Source organism: Rhipicephalus microplus, chromosome 3 (genome assembly GCF_043290135.1).
Source record: "Rhipicephalus microplus isolate Deutch F79 chromosome 3, USDA_Rmic, whole genome shotgun sequence".
Lineage (NCBI taxonomy): Eukaryota > Metazoa > Arthropoda > Arachnida > Ixodida > Ixodidae > Rhipicephalus > Rhipicephalus microplus.
Window position 1 is genome coordinate 7,882,674 of NC_134702.1, and position 14,434 is coordinate 7,897,107.

The following is a 14,434-nucleotide window of genomic DNA, read 5'->3' on the forward strand; positions in this document are numbered from 1 at the left end:
AAAAAAAAAATCCGCGTGTTGATGGAACTGCATTAAGAGGGCTGGGGTGCGGCCTCACCGGCAAAACACCGCCGAGAACGCACTCCCTCACCAGAGAAGGATTGGCCACCCTGGTGCAGCATCTGGCCACTACCTCCCACATGCTTACGTCAAATAACTCACGGCCCTCAGTCCCCAGCAGCTGCGAAGCAACTGACCACGGCGGCGGTCAGATCTGCAACGCAGCAGGGGGTGCTAAGAATCTCTGGATCCGGACAGGCCGCCATTGGAACCTGAACTTGGCAACGTTTAACGCTAGAACCTTATCTAGTGAGGGAAGTCTAGCTGTACTATTCGAGGAGCTAGAGGGTGTTAAATGGGATATAATAGGGCTCAGTGAGGTTAGGAGGACAGATGAGGCCTATACGGTGCTTCAGAATGGGCACGTCCTTTGCTACAGGGGCTTGGCAGACAGAAGACAACTGGGAGTGGGGTTCCTAATTCACAGAAACATAGCTGGCAACATAGAGGGATATTATAGCATTAATGAAAGGGTGGTAGGTATCATAATTAAACTGAATAAAAGATACAAGATGAAGGTAGTACAGGCTTACGCACCTACATCCAGCCATGATGACGCTTCAGTTGAAAGCTTCTATGAAGACGTGGAATCGGCAATGAGTAAGGTAAAAACACAGTATACTATAGTGATGGGCGACTTTAATGCAAAGGTAGGGAAGAAGCAGGCTGGAGACCAGGCAGTAGGAGATTATGGCATCGGTACTAGAAACGCCAGAGGAGAGCTACTAGTAGAATTCGCAGAACGCAATAATTTACGGATTTTGAATACCTTCTACCGAAAACGAGAAAACCGCAAGTGGACATGGAGGAGCCCTAATGGCGAAGTAAGAACGAAATAGACTTTATAATGAGTGAACATCCTGGAATCGTGCAGAATGTGAAAGTGATTGGCAAGGTACGTTGCAGTGACCATAAAATGGTACGGTCTCGAATTCGCCTAGACTTGAAGAAGGAACGACAGAAACTGATACGCAAGAAGCCAATCAATCAGCTAGCACTGACAGGGAAAGTACAGGAATTCAGAGTGTCGCTGCAGAACAGGTACTCGGCTCTTAGTGAGGAAACCAACCTTAGCGTAGATACAATGAATGATAATCTGACGAGTATCATTACGGAGTGTGCAGTGGAAGTTGGAGGCAGTGTAGTTAGACAGGACACTGGCAAGCTTTCCCAGGAAACGAAGAACCTAATTAAGAAGCGTCAAATCATGAAAGTGTCAAGTACAACAGACAAAATAGAACTGGCAGAGCTTTCGAAGTTGATTAATAGACGTAAGGTATGCGATGTAAGAAGGTATAACATGGAGAGAATTGAACACGCTCTGAAAAACGGAGGAAGTGTGAAAGCATTGAAGAGGAAACTTGGGATAGGCAAAAGTCGGATGTATGCACTAAGGGACAAAGAAGGCAAAATAACTACCAATATGGATAGGATAGTTAAAATAGCGGAGGAGTTTTACAGAGATCTGTACAGTAGCCGAGACAACCACGACCTTAATACTATAAGAACTAGCAGTAACCCAGATTACACCCCACCAGTAATGATAGAAGAAGTCAGAAAAGCTTTGGAAAACATGCGAAGGGGCAAAGCTGCTGGTGAGGATCAGGTAACATCAGATCTGCTGAAAGATGGAGGACAGATTGTGTTAGAAAACTAGCCACCCTGTTTACGTGGTGTCTCCTGACGGGAAGAGTACCAGAGTCTTGGAAGAACGCTAACATGATCTTAATACATAAGAAAGGAGATGACAAGGACTTGAAGAATTACAGGCCGATCAGGTTGCTCTCTGTAGTATACAAGCTATTTACAAAGGTAATTGCTAACAGAGTAAAGAAAACATTAGAATTCAATCAACCAAAGGAACAAGCAGGATTTCGAACAGGCTACTCAACAATTGACCACATTCATACTATCAATCAGGTAATAGAGAAATGCTCAGAGTATAACCAACCACTATACATAGCCTTCATAGATTACGAGAAGGCGTTTGATTCAGTAGAAATATCAGCCGTCATGCAAACACTGCGGAATCAGGGCGTAGATGAAGTATATATAAACATTCTGGAAGAAATCTACAGGGGATCAACTGCTACCATAGTGCTTCATAAAGAAAGCAACAGAATACCAATCAAGAAGGGTGTAAGGCAGGGGGACACAATTTCCCCAATGCTATTTACCGCGTGCTTACAGGAGGTTTTCAGAAGCCTAGAATGGGAACAGTTAGGGATAAGAGTCAATGGAGAATACCTTAGTAACCTGCGCTTCGCCGATGACATTGCATTGCTTAGTAACTCGGGGGACGAATTGCAACTCATGATTACGGAGTTAGACAAGGAGAGCAGAAATGTGGGTCTTAAAATAATCTGCAGAAAACGAAAGTAATGTACAACAACCTCAGCAAGGAGCAGCACTTCAAGATAGGTAATAGTGCACTTGAAGTTGTAAAAGACTATGTCTACTTAGGGCAGGTAATAACCGCAGAGCCGAACCACGAGATTGAAGTAACTAGAAGAATAAGAATGGGGTGGAGCACATTCGGCAAGCACTCTCAAATTATGACAGGTAGATAGATTGCCGCTATCCCTCAAGAGGAAGGTATATAACAGCTGTATCTTGCCGGTACTTAGCTACGGAGCAGAAACCTGGAGACTTACAAAGAGGGTTCAGCTTAAATTGAGGACGACGCAGCGAGCAATGGAAAGAAAAATGGTAGGTGTAACCTTAAGAGACAAGAAGAGAGCAGAGTGGATTAGGGAACAAACGGGGGTTAAGGATATCATAGCTGAAATCAAGAAGAAGAAATGGACATGGGCAGGGCATGTAGCGCGTAGACAGGATAACCGCTGGTCATTAAGGGTAACTGACTGGATTCCAAGAGAAGGGAAGCGGGTTAGGGGGAGACAGAAGGTTAGGTGGGCAGATGAGATTAAGAAGTTTGCAGGTATAAATTGGCAGCAGCAAGCACAGGACTGGGTTAACTGGCGAAACATGGGAGAGGCCTTTGTCCTGCAGTGGACGTAGTCAGGCTGATGATGATGATGATGATGAATTTACAACTGACACACTTACATAATGAACAAACATTGTACCGAGACTCTCTGAACCAATGCGAAAATCATTAACGATTACAAGTAGGACACGTCGTATTTGACTCAGTGACGTTTGTTATGACAGCTCACATATTTTTCAGTGGCAAAATAAACTTAAATTCAGAGGCACCCAGACGCTTGAAGCGTTCAGAAGCTTTTCGAGAGAGAACGTCGCTGAAAGCAGTGTTTCAGCATTTCGACTTTTCCTCGTCAGGGCAACGGTTTGACGAAGAAAAAGTTCCCTTGTCAAAACGTTGTTCCAGAGACATTTGCTGTAATGATTTTTTTTAAACCATTTGGTTTATCACATGTATTTGACCAACAGTACTAGAAAGTAAAAACTTAAACCACAGCTACATGAATTTCATGAGCAGGAAGGAGCCTATGATTACTTTATATCATTTGAACTAGATTTCAAAAGCAGAAGCAAAAACCATTCAGCCGAGCCAACACGAATGCAAGCGTTTCATCAAATGCTTTTTGCCGGCAGCAACTTGGCCGCCATCTTGACCAATTAGTCTAGTGACACCGAACTTCTGTCAGCCCAGTCAGCGCTTGCAGAAAACTGGGTTCACTCATGTATTCATGCAAAATCAATACTTGCTCAATTAATGGGTCCAAATACTTGCGCTCACGCATTGCCTCTAGAGAACCTCGAAAACCTTCGCGGATCTGAAAATCCTGGGATCCAACATGCAATATCTCTGAGCAAGTGAAAAGGGGGAGCAGAGGCAAGTGCTAAACACAAGTGTTCTCGTGCTTCGCCCAATTCGAAATTCATAAAACAAGGAACAAAAAAGACAAATGGCCAGACTATGACTTTTTTACAGTTGACTTACATATTTACAATTATAAACTGGTGAAAGACGACAAATGTGAACATCCACGTTAACCTCACTTTGTTCAACAATCTTAGGATGCCCGGCAACTGCTACGAGCGCACACATTCTTTGAAATCGAAGCCATCACCGAGTTTCTGGAACCTGCCATGCATTCACTGCTGTCTAGAATTCGTGCCATGCATTGCTACCACCATGCATGGTGTCAGCGATATGTTCTGCGGCAGCATGTCCCATTCGTTAACAATGAGGGCGTTGCCCCGCCGCGGTGGTCTAGTGGCTAAGGTACTCGGTTGCTGACCCGCAGGTCGCGGGTTCAAATCTCGGCTGCGGCGGCTGCATTTCCGATGGAGGCGGAAATGTTGTAGGCCCGTGTGCTCAGATTTGGGTGCACGTTAAAGAACCCCAGGTGGTCAAAATTTCCGGAGTCCTCCACTACGGCGTCTCTCATAATAATATGGTGGTTTTGGGACGTTAAACCCCAAAAATCAACAATGAGGGTGTTGCATCAGAAGATCTAGATTGAGCTGAATAAAACAGGGGCTCATCTGCCAAACGTTTCTCCTACTTTTTCTTGTCTGGAAAGATCAGTACTGTATTTTTTGCCTTGTGTACCATGTCCCGTAAAGCAGAAAAAGAGCGACTTAAGAACATTGAACTCTGTTGTAAAAACTACACTACATTTCGGATACAGCTGGCGAGTCTTGTAGTAATGAAGTGTCGTCATAAAAAGATACGCTCAGGCCCTGTCCTTACCTAAACCTTCCTGAATTTGCTCCCATTTGTTTTATCTTGTTAAGCCAGTGCAGCAGTGCTTGCTGTTCAGTGCTTTTTTTTATTCAAAGTCAAATCAAGAACACACATTGCATGCTAATTGTCGTGTCTTCCTCGTCCCAGCACACCGCGGTGCACACACAGTGAAGAAACATTCATGAATGCACACATCACCATGGCATTTTGAGGGAGAAAACAAGGTATGCTGTCAAATTCTGCTTGTAGCACCCCATTATCACAAATAAAGGCTGAGAGGCTGGCGTCGCACAACGTTTAGTGCAGATTATTGGCCCTGTTCCTGCACTAACAATGATAACCGCGCTGGCCAGCAATACGTCAAGCGAGAGCCGCCGTAGCAAACGACGCGGTTCAAAACTACACTCCAGAATCGTCTGCGCACGCGCGAGCGGCTACCAGCGCATGGTTGCAGTGCTGACTGCATCACAATGCCACGCGCTTCGAGATTTTTCTCAAGTGTGAAACAGCTTGAACGCTTATACAAGCGTTTTCGTGCCTTTTGATGAGACAGTTTGCGGATGAGCTCTTCAACATTGCCCCTCCTAGGAACCTCCTCAGCAGTGACAAATCACCAAGGCGGCTCTCGGTCATCATATTTTGAAGCTTGTTTTTATCAATTTCAGTTTGCTGAATGATCCTTCACCAGCACAATTTGTAACCATTGAGCACGAAAAATTCTAAGAGCCGCATGGACATCAGGGAAAGAACCTTCAAGCTTTTCTTGAATTAGAAGTTTCAGCATGTCAGCCACAGAAGAACAACCTTCGTTGCTCGCAAATGAAATGAACTGTTCAAGCTAATTGGGAAATGAGATGGCCAGATCAGAAGAAACTTTTTCATGGGGTCCATGGCCTGCAAGCGTCCCTGCGCTGGTGCTCAGTGTGCTCTATGTCTCTATGTGTCTATCCGCTGGATCAGCTCCTTGCCTCTTTACGATGCATGCTCTCAGGCGAGTAAAACGTTTTTACCACACTGCAGAACTGTCAGCTGACTTCAAGGTTGTGCATGTTATGCAACGAACAACCTCTTAGAAGCATATATATTAATTGTTGAAATAGATAATCTGCTTTTATAAGGAAAATCCAGCTGGGGGGTTAAACTTTTTTGAACAAAACAGGGAAGTCGGCCCTTTTTTCTGGCCCTTGGGGGCCCCCCTGAAGCCATAGGGCACAGTTGATTTGAACTTTGCCCCTGCTGCCAAGGATAATTATTTGCTTTATCCTGCAAAACTAGCGACCATAGTGTGATGGTAGAACTTCATCGGGGCCTTCTTAAAACAAAGCGTTGCAGTCCCTCGTTTTATCGGCTTTGAATGCGTTGGGAGGCTTTTCCGACCACGGTTCATAGCACCAGTAAATATGTTAAAACGAACTAGAGAGACGAAGGTCAAGAAAGCGGATTGTGCCTCCTTGTGGTATTTCATACGCCACTTCAAGAAGCGCAAGACACTCCTTAATTATTGGCAGAACTTCTGCAACCTGGCGTTCAAGGTCAACTGAAGCACACTCAATGAAAATAAGAAATAGTCAGCATAATGAAAAGTCTTGCGCGCCTTTGTCTGAGCGAGCGCACTGTCAGTGCCGCCTCGGGGAAGAACAAGTCCATCGGGGTATCTGAGCAGGTCGCTATCTCTCGAGCGCTAACAACTACAGATTTGTCCCCTATTTTTTTCGGATTCTATGACGGCCGTCAGCTCGTCAGCCAAGTCTCTTTAGCTGCTTACAGAATTCCTACTAGCGGCGCAGTATTTCCTCACGAGTTGACATGGTTCCCGTCCACATGGGCACCTCCGTCTTTGGCATCACCAAACCCAACGAAATGGGTCACGTTTAGGCACGAGGACTCATTCTCCGCCTCACGCCAACGAGCCCCCTAAATACTGCAGGGGAGGGGAGTGGTGATGATGCTGATGGGGACCCGTTGACTACCTTTCATGAGTTATGTTTGCACTACAGATTAGGTAGGAAATCTTTTTCGGATTCGCACAGAGAGCTAACAAGGAGACAGCAGATAGCCCTCTGACTCCTCCAAACTACTAGCTCCTTTCCGTCGCCGGTCACTATGGCGCTGTATATGGACACTTCCCGTAACTGCTCGGCATGCGATCAGCTCGCCATCTTCTCTCATTTGATGTGGAGGTGCCCCCACTTGTGCATTTCAGCAAGGAGGCATCAAGTAAACAAGACAGACTTCTTGGAATGTGTCGCAAGTTCACACCTTGGGAAACAACTCCAGGCGGTCCAGGGAGCCCGTGAAGCAATCGGAAATCTCTGGTCTCCGACGCCGTCGCGGGTGCAGCCCTCAATGGGTTCTTAGGAGCCTTCTTCCCAGGACGCAAATAAAGTTCGTCTGTCTGTCTGTTTGTTCTTGCTTACATGCAGACAATGAACATTATAGTTCTGTAGTTCAAGAAGTACTTGTTCAATTTTCGATTAGCTTGCAGTGTTGCCCTCCTTAGGATTTTTGGTATCCATAAATGTGTTAATGTCTATGCGATTTAACACTTTCGTGACCGCGTCTATCCCCATCGATAGTATGTTTTCGATGTTTACAAATTCAATATTTTCCCTGTTTCGGACGCTTTCGGACCCCTTGCGTTTCAATCAAGGCGTCGACGTCGCGTGTGACCGCTTCACGAAAATGATGAATTTCGGGGGATTCTTGTGCATCTGGGCTAAAATATTCAAATTATGACAACAGCACAAGCTCAGAAGACGACATCGGCACTTTTGATTTTAGCGCAGACGAAGAGAGTTCGTCAAATTACCCCGGAACATCAGCAGTTGTCCACCAGTGAGGTTAGCTTTGTTCTCGGGCCGTGTTATTGCCGGGTAAGTTCTGAAGGTTAGGGCTCTTGTCAGCAGGGCATCCACTTTTTTTGGGCAGGACTACTTGCTGGCGGCAGCGCAGTTTTGTGCACGGAGGCAGCCGGGAGTGAACTTTGGAACTGCGTTACTTGGTGCTGCGCGGCGCTTCATGACCGCTGTCAACTTTTTGTTTTTTTACTGTCCAAGTTATTGGAGAGCTACGCGAAAGCACAAATAAATATGCTTGGACGCATATTTTTCAGAAGCCAACGTACAGCGAGAGAGACGGTTCTTGGAGGTCCCACAGCCCATCTTGATGCTCCTACACGAAACGCTCCTCAGGCCTAACGGCACCAGCGAAAAAAAAAAAAAAAAGGACCTGTAAATTATGCTATGAACAAAGAAAAGTTGAAGAGAAAGCAAGTGTTTTCTGTGAAACATGCATAGCAAACCTGTGTGTTACCACATCGCGGGACTGCTTCACACAGTGGCATGAAAGACACTACGTGTAATGCTGTTTTATATACATAAAAGCTTTTGTATTTACAGCATTGTATTTACAGTGCTTATATAAACAGGATAATTGTGTGTGCTCCTTGTGCTTAAAATGTATATTTCAATTTCTTTTTATGCTTAGCCTGTTCAGAGTAGTGTTGATGGTTCTATGAAATTTCTTTGTTCATGTCTACAATGTTTTTCATTTGATGATTTTCTTTTGCACTATTGTTAATAAATTTGTGGTTTGAAACTATCCGTGTTTGAAATATAACTCCTAGTTGTACAATTTGACACCATAAATATCAACATCAGTAACTTTGAGTACCATTAAAAAATACGGTTTTCTGGACTACCCAAGAACGGCCAAATTTCCCGCGCTCACGAAAGTGTTAATGTGCTCAAATTTTCATGGTTTAATCAAACAAAATATTGTAATCACTAATTATCTCAGAAAATAGTTGACCTGCATAAAATATTGTTGCATATTTAAAATGCTCAAGAAACTGGGCAAAGCTGTGCACTGTCACCTAATTTGTTCAAGAAATAGCCCATGTTATCTTGAAAACCCATGTTCCACCCCCCGCTTAAGCCCTTTTATCATGCACCAACTCTCCAAGTTAGCAGTACTTGTCGAATAGGAGAAGTAATGGCAGCTGTAGTCCTGCCTGTATACACAATGTTCCACAAAAATGTCACTACTGGCATTGTTGCTGATGTACACCAGTAATTAGATATTGCGAAAGTCTTTCATGGACAAGCTTAAACTGGTATTGGCGCCATCATGTGAAGGCTTTTTATTGAAGATTGTGTGAATAAACGGCAGTCGGATAGCTGGTCGGCCAGCTCAGCAGAGACTCCAATTGATTAGAGAAATTATACTCGCGCCGCTCGAAACTGTCTTGCAACTGCACCTTACTTGAATGAGGACGAGCTTAGAGTTCGAGGACGACAGCATCTCAGCCTCAATTTTTATGGTGACGATGTTTTTCGTCAGCTGAGACATCCGCAGCCGTTCATGGGTTTGTTTTATTTATGGCCTCAAGTTGTCTCCTCCGCCGCAAGAACGTAGCTGCCAACCTTTGTGCACAATCTTATAGCTACTGTAAGGTCCACACTTTGATAGGGAGCAGTGTGCTGGCGCCGGAAGCAGAGCTTCTCCTAATGACAAGGCCACCGGAGCACATCTTGGCCCTGGCTTCGGAGCAGTGTGAAAGGTTTCAGAACTGTGTGTGATATTATTATTATTTTAATACGACGTGCAAAATGCTAAGAAATATGCTTGGATGCATATTCATATGGATGCATATGCCAACCTATGCGGAGTGAGCTGACTCATGGACAGAGGTGACGCTAGACGAAATAGCGAATTTCATAGGAGATTTGATTTATAGAGGGGTTGTTGAGATCACGGGCGTCTGTCTATATTAGAAGACCTGGAGGCTCTTATCATTAAAAAAAAAAAAAAATACTGGGAAAAGTGTACAAGTTCACTTGCATATCACGAAAAAACAAGCAAAGCTTCTTCATCACATGGCATGAGCAATGAAGCAGCACTTCAGTTCTGATTTTCTTTGTCTATTTGAATATAAACGTTTTGTACAATATTTATTATTTTTATACTGTTCCTGGGTCATTTATATTCAAAATGTATATGCTAAATATTTTGTTCTGAATATGGTGTTTTTATTGTACTGATTACCAGCTGGCAACCAAAAATCACACACTTTTCACATTCTTATTTATTTCAAAATGTTTTCGTTGCTTTAGAACATATATTTTTGGGAAAGAGCATTTCATTGTGCAAAATTTAGTGTGCCGCAATTTGTGCTTTAGTTCTTTTCAAACTGAGGAAAACTATCTTCTCGAGGCATATGAAAAATAACCATCTTGTGCAGTAACAAAATAGTTAAATTTAATTACACAAGTTTTTTCTTATTGCTCAAATCGGTAAAATATTGGCTCTATGTTGTAGCTCACCTTAAAGGGAGACTAAAGCCAACTATTAAGTCAATGTTGATTGTTTAAATGGCGGTCTGGAAACATCGTAGTGTTACTATCGTGCCAAGGACGGGCCTATTCTGAAATAAAATCATCTTTAAGTGCTCCGCATCGGGTTAGCGCACTTCAAATTGCCCGTCTCAAGAAGCGGACCGACCAGACCGTCTCCCGTCACTGTTGCCGTGCGCAACCTTGTCCGGCTTTACTGCGCTAGTAGCAGCAGACCGAAAGCAGCGGGAGCCACAGCAGCAACAATGGCCATTGATCAATTTTCCGCCATTGGCTTCGAGACTGCAGGCACTTTTGTTTCAACGGCGCCTCACTAGATGGCACCACTTGTCCCGTGTAACCACGCGAAAATTTAATTTTTGAACCACTCGCGCCATTCCCCATAGTAACGTCCGGCGGTTCTTTTTTCCATGAATCAAACAGAAACGAACAAGCAGCATTTTATTGCATCTCTTGATGCACGAAAGGTTTCTTATTTAGTGCAATTAGATCGATTACTAGTGATTAATTGTAGGCGGTTCGTTGGATGTCATCGGGATGATTTTGAATATGTTCTACTGTGCCGCTTGTGTTCTTGTGCATTTACCTTCATTTCTCGGTAAGTAGGGCACTGTTGTTTATAATATTGTCATTTTAGATGTTGTCATACATTGAGCTTTCACTCTAGTGTAAATTATTTGACTTTATTGTCCCTTTAACTAAACCCAGAATCAAGAATTTATTCTGTCTCATTGTTTTTTTCGAGAGACAACAAAAGCACACAAAACATGTGAAATATAAAATAGACATGAGCTCCCGCACTGCTACTTGAGGACTTGCAAGTGTTCTTTAGTTGATACACAGCTGTACTTGTTCGTCACCGCATTGTACAATGCTTCACACTCGAAGATAAGCACACCAGCAGCGACTTTCGATATGCGTTCATAAAATTGAGAGGCCCTGTACAATGAATGAATATAGCCATGTATCAACGAAAGAACGCTTGGAATTGCTGAAGTAACTGCATGCGATCGTATGTCTATTTCATGTTTCGCGCACTTTTGTTTTTTGTCAAGAAAAACAGCCAGGCAGATTTCAGCAAATATAAATGCTTCTTTGTGGGGTTATCTGAGGCGACTTGTAACAGAAAGTCAATATTTTACCGATCCGTGCAAGACTAACAAAGGTTGCCTAATTAAAGTTAAATAATCAACACTTAGCTGTGAAAAAATATTGCCTGTAAGTACACGTGACTACCACTAATATAAAACACATAGAACTTTTTGTAGATTTAGCACGCTTTTTTTTTTTAATCTTGATTCAAGTTAGCGAGACACCCTGTATATTTACATTGCAAATGAGTTCTGTAGAAGCCTGCAAGATCAGGGAACGGTTAACAAAGGGAAAGAAGACAGACACCTATTTGTAACAAGAAGCCATTAGAAAATCCGTACGGATTTCTCAGAAGAAAAGTCTCTTAGTTGCTGAAAAATTCGACCTTGTCTAGGGTTCGAACCCAGGACCAATGCCTTTCTGAGGGGGTTGCTTTACCGATTGAGCTAATTGCGAAGCTAGCAACTGACAGCGCGAGGGTGAATTCATCGACAACTCGAAGCTCATGGACACAAGTGTTGCTAATGAATTCTGTGGAAACCCGCAAGGGGGCGGAGGGTTAAGAAAAGGAAACAAGACAGCTACCTGCTTGTAACAGGAAGCCATAAAGAAATCCGTACGGATTTCTTAGAATAAAAGCCTCTTAGTTGCAGAAACATTTGTCCTGGTCCAGCATTTGAACCTGGTACCAATGCCTTTCTGAAGTGGTCGCTCTACCGATTAAGCCAACCAGGAAACTAGCAGTTGACAGCGCGAGGAAGAAATCGTCAACAACTTGAAAGCACTTGGGCACAAGCAAGGGTGCTACAGTTGCGCCGAGTTGCGCCAAAATGGTAAAATTTGCTGAAATTGTGCCCCGCTGCACCAAAATGCCCAGCCAGCCTCAAAATTTTCTCAGGTGCGCTAATTTCAGCAACAAATGCAGGCTACGTCGGCCACCTGCAGTTTGCACCATGAGTTAAAGCGCGTAGACCATAACTATAGTGCCTAGAATATACTAGAATATAGAATTTTAGGCACCTGCCGTAGCGAGACACGATCAACCAGATAAAGTAACAACGCTGCGCACCCATCGGTTCGGTGACCGCAGCGGGTACTTATTGGCGGGACGACGGAACTTCAAGACAAAATCGCGTTGCAGTAGCCACCAACACTTCGTGGGAAATGTAAATTTCCTAGCCCGAAAACGCGGCTATGGCTTGTTAGGAACTAAAGTTGGAAGTGTATGCCACATTTTTATCGTGATGATAAGCTTGACGAGCTGCGAACACCGGCGTGTCCAGCGACCACGTTGATTGCCTTAGCAGTGGCACATTACACTTTTTGTCTTGAGGTTGCGTCGTTCTGGCGACGGTTCCTGCGACAAATATCCGGTACCGTCGCCAAGCCGATGGGAGCGAACTGTTGTTACTTTACCTGGTCAAACAGGCCTTGCAAGCAAGTCGATACCCCCACGGTGAGATAAAAAAAGGGGGGAGTGGTGGGAGGTGCAGCAGCTAACAAAGCTCTTGGCTTTGGTTCTAACCAGTGCATAGAAGGCTGCAGAAGCCACCTTCACCACAGTACATTGGTGCCCTGCGGAAAAACATATTCACATTTGGAAAGGGTTGTTAGTGCTAGCCACGGGACTTTGCACATTTTGTTCAGTCACTCATACGTTTGTATGTTGCAAGATTCCGAGTACCAGTATAATCACCGACGTCTAAATAAGCTACTGGCCGTAGTTTGCTACAGTGTATGACATTTCTGCTTCCCCCCCCCCGCCCCCCCCCCCCAAAAAACTAAATTGCACAACAGTTTTTTTTTTCTACCCCTACTTCTCGGGTTTTTTTCTAATATTCCGAATTTCAAGCTCGCCAGCTTGGCAGATTTATATCTAAATTCGCAGAGTCTGTCAAATGATTTGGCAGGTGCAGGAAATGCTAATATGGACTTTATGATCGATTGCTCACTGGGTGGTTCAAAATACTACTTTTATTCAAAAAGCAATGCTCATGTTCACATTACACGATTTTTCTAAATGTATGCCTTCTGTTTTATACTGCTCCAAATTTGGTATTTCATGGTAAAAATGCTTGTTTTTTTCCAGTAACCTGCTTCAAATTTAGATTTTAGTGCTCCAAAAGTAGCATACTGCTGCTTCAAATTGTATTTCGGCTGTTGCGCTCCTGCACAAGTATTGCAAATGAGTTCTGCGGAAACCCGCAAGGTGGTGGGAGGGTTAAAAAAAGGAAAAGAAAACAACCACCCTTGTGTAGGGAAGAGTCCACTTTTTAGTGTTTGACTCTTTGCCTTCCAAGCAAGATTTTTTTGTCAGATAGGGCACCCGGTAGTTTGCTCACACCGTAGCCATGTGAGCAGCTTCATGTTTACGCAGGTTTGTCTATCCATGATCATATTAATCGCTGTAGTATGCTACAGTTGCTAGGTACAGCCCCACAAGTATGGGGTGTACTTTAATCTCAGTATGCTGCTGTCATAATAATCTAAACATAATAATTGTGTGCCAAACATGATCACATCTTTAGGATACTGTAATATCTTGAAGCACTGAATGTAGCTTCGTCAATCTTTTGCGCCTTCTGGTTGCTGGCATTGTTGCCAATTTAGCTATTTCATAGCTAGGTCTAGCTACTTTTAGACTCGGCTAGCTAACAAAAATTCGATTTGGCTATGAGTAGCTGTTAGAGCATTTTTGTCCAAAATCTAGCTCCTAATCTACTAGCTATCTTGCCTAACTCTAGCTACCATAGCACATTGACATTTTTTCAAATATTAGTGCTGAGCAAGAAATAATTATGCTTATATATGAAACCAACAGTCACTTCATCCAAGGAAAGCATAGGGGACATCGTTTGTTTTTTTAAAACTAATTTTGTTGAAAATTGAAGGAAATTAAGTGCAAAAAAAGTCAATGGAATGCCAATGAGGAAATGGGCGATTTTTCATCCAGTTTAATTCCTCTTAATTTGCTACAAAATGTCATGGCACATGTACACACACACACACACTAAGGTGAGATGCCACAAATACAGCTAGCCAAGTGATGTGGTTCAGAAATTGGCACCATAGTGTCATGTTCTGCGACAAAGGATGATGCTCTGCTAATGGCCGATATCGACCAATAATTAGATGCATCACAGGAGTTATGGCCGTTTACCAACACAACTTCATACTTCTGCCCTTTTACGATTTTCAAGGAAGTGTCCTTCGTATGCTTGTTTAAGGTTATGGTAGTGCAGATTTTTAA

General features: G+C 43.5%; 1 protein-coding gene across 1 annotated transcript in view; it reads left to right on the top strand.

Moving 5' to 3' along the window:
- The window catches only part of LOC119183274 (nonsense-mediated mRNA decay factor SMG5), a 114,183-nt gene that overhangs the window by 13,841 nt on the left and 85,908 nt on the right, over positions 1 to 14,434 (top strand). The window lies entirely within an intron of this gene.